Genomic DNA, 6,881 nt, shown 5'->3' on the forward strand with positions numbered 1-6,881 from the left:
GAGCAAAGGCAAACAATATGTTAATGGTGTGTTGAAAGACAAAGCATTAGTACAGAATAGGTGTGAATACACTGAATATTGAACAGCAGCAAGTGCAAACCTGAAGAAAAACAACATGAAAAAAACAGTGGGTAAGCCAACTGAACAAACTAAGATGAAATGAAATAAATGCAAAAAAATATAGTAAAAAATGTAAAAAGGAATGTAACAAAAAAGGAAGAAAAAATAACTAAAAATGAAAGTAAAATGGGGGGCTGTCATGCTCTGAAATTATTGAACTCAATGTTCAGTCCAGCAGGCTGTAGTGTGCCTAATCGGTAGATGAGATGCTGTTCCTCGAGCTTGCGTTGATGTTCACTGGAACACTGCAGCAATCCCAGGACAGAGATCTGAGCATGAGAGCAGGGGGGAGTGTTGAAATGGCAAGCAACCAGAAGCTCAGGGTCCTGCTTGCGGACTGAGCGGAGATGTTCCGCAAAGCGGTCACCCAGTCTGCGCTTGGTCTCCCCAATGTAGAGGAGACCACACTGTGAGCAGCGAATACAGTATACTACATTGAAAGAAGTACAAGTAAATCGCTGCTTCACCTGAAAGGAGTGCTTGGGGCCTGGGATAGTGAGGAGAGAGGAGGTAAATGGGCAGGTATTACACCTCCTGCGCTTGCAGGGGAAGGTGCCCTGGGACGGGGACGAGGTGGTGGGGGTAATGGAGGAGTGGACCAGGGTGTCGCAGAGGGAATGATCCCTTCAGAATGCTGACAGGGGAAGGGAGGGGCAGATGCGACTGGTAGTGGCATCACGCTGGAGGTGGCGAAAATGGCAGAGGATGATCCTTTGGATATGGAGGCTGGTGGGATGAAAAGTGAGGACAAGGGGAACCCTGTCACAGCTCTGGGAGGGAGGGGAAGGGGTGAGGGTAGATCCGCAAGACCTGTGAATAAAATGTCATTTGAATTACGATGTAAAAGATTGGTCAAAAACATACAATGAATATCAGCGGAACAGAGGAATAAGTTAGTATTTTCAGCTTCCAAGAACCATAGAATCATAGAAACAGAAAATGTTTAAGACACAGAAAGAGGCCACTTTGACCCATTGTGTCTGTGCCAGCCGAAAAAGGATCCACCTATTCCAATCCCACCTTCCAGCATTTGGTTCTTAGCCCTGCAGATTATGGCAGTTGAGGTGCATATCCAGTTTCCTTTTCAATGAGTTGAGCGTCTCTGCCTCAACTACCCTTTCAGGCAGTGCGGTCCTGATCCCTACCACCCTCTGGGTTAAAAAAGTTTTTCCTCATCTCCCCTCCATTTTTCTAGCAATCAGTTTAAACTATGCCCGCTCGTCACTGACCTCTCTGCGAAGGGGAATAGATCCTTCACCTCCAGTCTATCCAGGTTCTTCAAGATTTTGTACATTTCAATCAGATCTCCTCTCAGCCTTCTCTGTTTGTAGGAGAATAACCACAGCCTCTCCAATCTTTCCTCCTACTTGCATTTTTCCAGTCCTGGCAACACCCTCTCTCGTGTAATTACACTCTTTCTGTAATGAGGTGACTGGAACTGCACACAGTACTCATGTTATGGCTTAACCAATGAGTTATACAATTCCAGCATCACCTCCCTGCTCTTATATTCCATACCACAGCTAAAAGCAGAAAGGATTCCATATGCCTACTGAACAACCTATCGACCTGTCCCGCTCCCTTCAGGGATCTGTGGACATGGACTACACGGTCCCTCACTTCCTCTACACTTCTCGTATTTTCTCATTTATCATGTACTCCTTTCCATTGTATGACGTCCCAAAATGCATCAGCTCGCACTTCTCCGGCTGGAATTCCATTTGTCACTTGTGTGCCCATCTGACCAGACCATCAATATCTACCTGCAGCCTACAGCTATGCTCGTTGCTATCTACCAAACAGCCAATCTTCGTCTGCTCTGCAAACCTCTTGATCATGCCCCCTACATTCAGTCCAAATCGTTAAGATATACCACAAAAAGCAGGGACCCAGTACTGAGCCCTGCGGAACACCACTGTAAACAGCCTTCCAAAAATTAAAACACCCGTCAAAAATTACCCTTTGTTTCCTGCCACTAAGCCAATTTTGTATCCACCATGCTGCATTTTTCTGAATCCCATGGGGATTTTATTTTTTTTTAACAGTCTGCCATGTGGGACCTTGTACAAAAACCTTGCTGAATTCTATGTTGACCACATCAGCTGCTCTGCCCTCTTCTATCGTCCTTGTTACGGCTCAATAAAGTGATAAAAGTTGGTCAAGCAAGATCTTCCCTGAACAAACCCATACTGACTATCCTTGATTAACCTGTGCCTTTCTAAATGACAGTTTATCCTGTCTCTCTGAATACATTCCAATAATTTGTCCACTGCTGAGATTCGGCTGACTGGCCCGTAATTATTCAGTCTGTCCTTTGCTCCTATTTTAATCAGTGGTAGAACGTTAGCAATTCTCCAATTCTCAAGCACCGCACCCCTGGTTCCATTGAGGACCTCGGTGCTGAGGACACCATGGATAGCATGTTTAGCGAGGTGGTCACGGCGCAGGTAATGGCTGCACAGGCAGAAAATGGATGGCTGTCCAGCAGGATGAGTAGTAGGCACCGGCAGGTAGTGCAGGAGTCTCTTGTGGCCATCCCCCTCCCAAACTGTCATCCCCCTTTGGATACTGTTGGGGGGATGGCCTCTCAGGGGAAATCTGCAACAGCCAAGTTCGTGGCACAACGGATGGCTCTGCTGTACAATAGGGCAGGAAAAGACTGGGAGATCCATAGTGATAGGAGATTCAATTGCAAGGCGAGCAAACAGACGTTTCTGTGGCCGCAAACGAGCCTCCCGGATTGTGTGTTGCCTCTGTGGTGCTCAGGTCAAGGATGTCTCAGAGTGTCTTTTTCAAGGAAAAAGCATGTAGTCCTTAAGGATTCTCCCTCGTTCAAAAGTGGTTTGAATTGTTTGAACATGTGTTTCATTGTCCTTTGCTTCTAAAAAAGAGAGGTGGAATGTCATTGCATCCGGAGAACTTTTGCTTCACCACTTTCAAACTAGTAGAGTTAACCCTTTCTGCTAGCAACTTAACAATTTGCTGAATGGTATTTTGTATATATATATATATATATGTAGATTATATATATATATATATATATATATATATATATATATCGTAATTTGTGATAATTACTCTTTCTGAATTACCACATATACCCTAGATTGAATGAACTCATCTGGCTCCAAGCCGAATGGACCTTGTGTTCTTTGTTGCTCTAAATAGGTGGACCATATGGTTACAAAAATCAATCAACTCCAGCACTTTAAGACTTTTGCAACATTTATGACAGCATGGTGATATTTTGATCTGAAGATTTGGCCTTCTTTTTTATAAAGTCAGGATTGGCGTTAATTCATTCGTCCATTTGTTTCTATTTGTTATCTTTCTAGAGAAAGTCTTTGTAATTATTTGCAGTCAGCTTCCGTAACAACTGTAAACATCACTGTCTCTGATAAATTCATCTGAAACCACGAAACATGGAAATAATTGTTTTTGACATTTAAATCAATAATAAATAAATTAATATGAGTTGCTATTCCAAGTACTCAAAAGGAAATCTAAATGAGTTTAAAGGGATATAAACATACATAATTTTCAAAAAAAGTTAATGGAAATACCGTCTAGGTGGTTGCTGAGTATTGAGGAAAAAATTATTTTAAGATAAATAAATGAAAGATATTTTCAACTGACGACACCATGATTTGAATTTGGGAAACTTAGATTAAAAAAAAACAATATGATTCGGTGCGTTTCCTATCAACAGTCAAGGGGTAACTGCGGTAAATAATAAACCATCGTGCATAATCTGTTGTTTTAATTGTATGTACTTACATGAGAATTGTTTAGGAATTAACAGCACTTCTGTGAAAGGATAATGACTGTCATCGAGTGAGGTGATCAGCAGGTGTGGTGACAGTCTTCAATCTGAGGATTGTCAATGAAGTTTTAACAGATAATAACATTCTTCATCGTGAGTAGTCACTTCGGGTTATGATATTTTAGAAGGTAACAACATGTAAAATTTGTGCAGATCACACCACTGATGAGCTAGAGAATAGAAAGAGTGGTCAACAACAATAATGAGATTAAGGAGAAGGCAGATTTAGTCCTGTGGGGAATTGGAGGTTCTTGGAATGGTGTTTTAAAATGACTAACGTTACTTAATCCTCATATTAATTAATCAGTGGGCACCTTAAGAAAGAAATTTGTCAATGTCATACTTTGTGAATGATAACATGATTAGAAAATGGCCTGTAACGTTTCATTGGATTCACAATTAAACATTCATCTCCAATATAAATGTGCTCAGGTGGGGTAAAATCAGTTGAGCTGCACGTATCTTTAAATAGGCAACTATTGTGTATCAACTTGCAATAAGTCATTTGAGTTATAAGAGAAACCACTTTCTATTTTAACCTCACTTATATTAAGCCAATAGGAGAGAAATTATTTGAGTATGAACACTGGGATTTAGAAGTGCAACAATGGCTGAGACAAAGAGAGAGGAATTATTATTGGCGGCATCAAATGAATAGACAAATAAAATATGATAAGGCCTGGAATCAAATGGAATGTGGATTCTTGAAACAAAAACAAATCATTTTAAATATTGTATTGGATAATAAAGTTTCTTAAAAGCTCAACAGTTGGTGAGTAACAGTTGTTAGAGAATAGCTCCAAATAGCTAGGTTGGTAACTAAAGGTAAAGGGAAAGGTCTGCAGATTTTTTTTATATAGTAGGTAGGTTTGTTTTTAGGGAATCAAGGTCCATAGTTAATATAACATATGTTTTGGGTAATTTAAGGGGATAAATTCAGAGTAAGTCATGACAGGGCAGCTCGACAACGTGGTGTGCGCCTCCTGTGTAATGTGTGACGTCAGGGACACTTGCAAAGTCCAGGGCGAACACGTGTGCAGGAAGTGTCTCCAGCTGCAACTACTCGAAATCAGCGTTTTGTATCTACAGCGGGGCTAGGGACACCGTGGAGCATCTGCGAGGCTGAGATCATCGTGGATAGCACATACATGGAGGTAGTCACACCGCAGGTGAAGACTGCTCATGCAGAAAGGAGATGGGGGACCGCCAGGCAGAGTAGAAGAACTAGGCAGGCAGTGCAGGAGTCCCCTTAGTCCATCTCCATATCTATATTCCGCTTTGGACGCTGTTGGGGGAGATAGCTTCTCAGGGGAACGCGACAAGAGCTAAGTCTGTGGCACCACGGGTAGCTCAGCTGCACAGGTGGGGAGGAAAAGGAGTGGGGGAACTATAGTAATAGGGGATTCTATCGTCAGGGGTACAGAGAGGCGTTAATGTGGCTGCAAACGTGATTCTAGGATGGTAAGTTGCCTGCCTGGTGCTAGGGTTAAAGATATCATGGAACGGTAGCAGGACATCAGAAAGGGGAGCGTGAATATTCAGAGGTTGTGGTACACATTGGGACCAACGACATAGGTAGAAAGAGGGATGAGGTCCTGCAACAAGTATTTAGGGTGCCAGGTAGGAGATTAAAAAGCAAGACTTCAACTTTCTAATCTCTGGATTACTCCCGGTGCAACGCGCTAGTGAGTAGAGGAATAGGAGGATGGAGCAGATGAACGCATGGCTGAGTAAATGGTGCAGGAGGGAGGGCTTTAGTTTCCTGGATCACTGGGTCTGTTTCTGGCAAAGGTGGGACCTGCACGGCTGATGAATTGAGGGCGCTGAATAGCACATGGGAATATATTATTGCTAGCACCCTCGTTCTGAGGTTAGCTTTCTCTCTGTCTCCACATTCTTTCCATGTGAACAAAGAACAAAGAACAAAGATAATTACAGCACAGGAACAGGCCCTTCGGCCCCCCAAGCCTGCACCGATCCAGATCCTCTCTCTAAACATGTCGCCTATTTTCTTAGGTTCTGTATCTCTTTTCTTCCTGCCCATTCATGTATCTGTCTAGATACACCTTAAAAGACTCCATCGTGCCCGCGTCTACCACCTCCGCTGGCAACGCGTTCCAGGTGCCCACCACCCTCTGCGTAAAGAACTTTCCACGCATAACCCCCCTGAACATTTCCCCTTTCACTTTGAACTCGTGTCCTCTAGTAATTGAAACCCCCACTCTGGGAAAAAGCCTCTTGCTGTCCACCCTGTCTATACCTCTCATGATTTTGTACACCTCAATCAGGTCCCCCCTCAACCTTCGCCTTTCTAATGAAAATAATCCTAATCTACTCAACCTCTCTTCATAGCTAGCGCCCTCCATACCAGGCAACATCCTGGTGAACCTCCTCTGCACCCTCTCCAAAGCATCCACATCCTTTTGATAATGTGGCGACCAGAACTGTACGCAGTATTCCAAATGTGGCCGAACCAAAGTCCTATACAACTGTAACATGACCTGCCAACTCTTGTACTCAATGCCCCGTCCGATGAAGGAAAGCATGCCGTATGCCTTCTTGACCACTCTATTTACCTGCGTTGCCACCTTCAGGGAACAGTGGACCTGAACACCCAAATCTCTCTGGACATCAATTTTCCCCAGGAATTTTCCATTTACTGTATAGTTCACTCTTGAATTGGATCTTCCAAAATGCATCACCTCGCATTTGCCCTGATTGAACTCCATCTGCCATTTCTCTGCCCAACTCTCTAATCTATCTGTATTCTGCTGTATTCTCTGACAGTCCCCTTCACTATCTGCTACTCCACCAATCTTAGTGTCGTCTGCAAACTTGCTCATCAGTCCACCTATACTTTCCTCCAAATCATTAATGTATATCACAAACAACAGTGGTCCCAGCACGGATCCCTGTGGAACACCACTGGTCACACGTC

Source organism: Heterodontus francisci, unplaced genomic scaffold (assembly GCF_036365525.1).
Source record: "Heterodontus francisci isolate sHetFra1 unplaced genomic scaffold, sHetFra1.hap1 HAP1_SCAFFOLD_294, whole genome shotgun sequence".
NCBI classification, from domain to species: Eukaryota; Metazoa; Chordata; class Chondrichthyes; order Heterodontiformes; family Heterodontidae; genus Heterodontus; species Heterodontus francisci.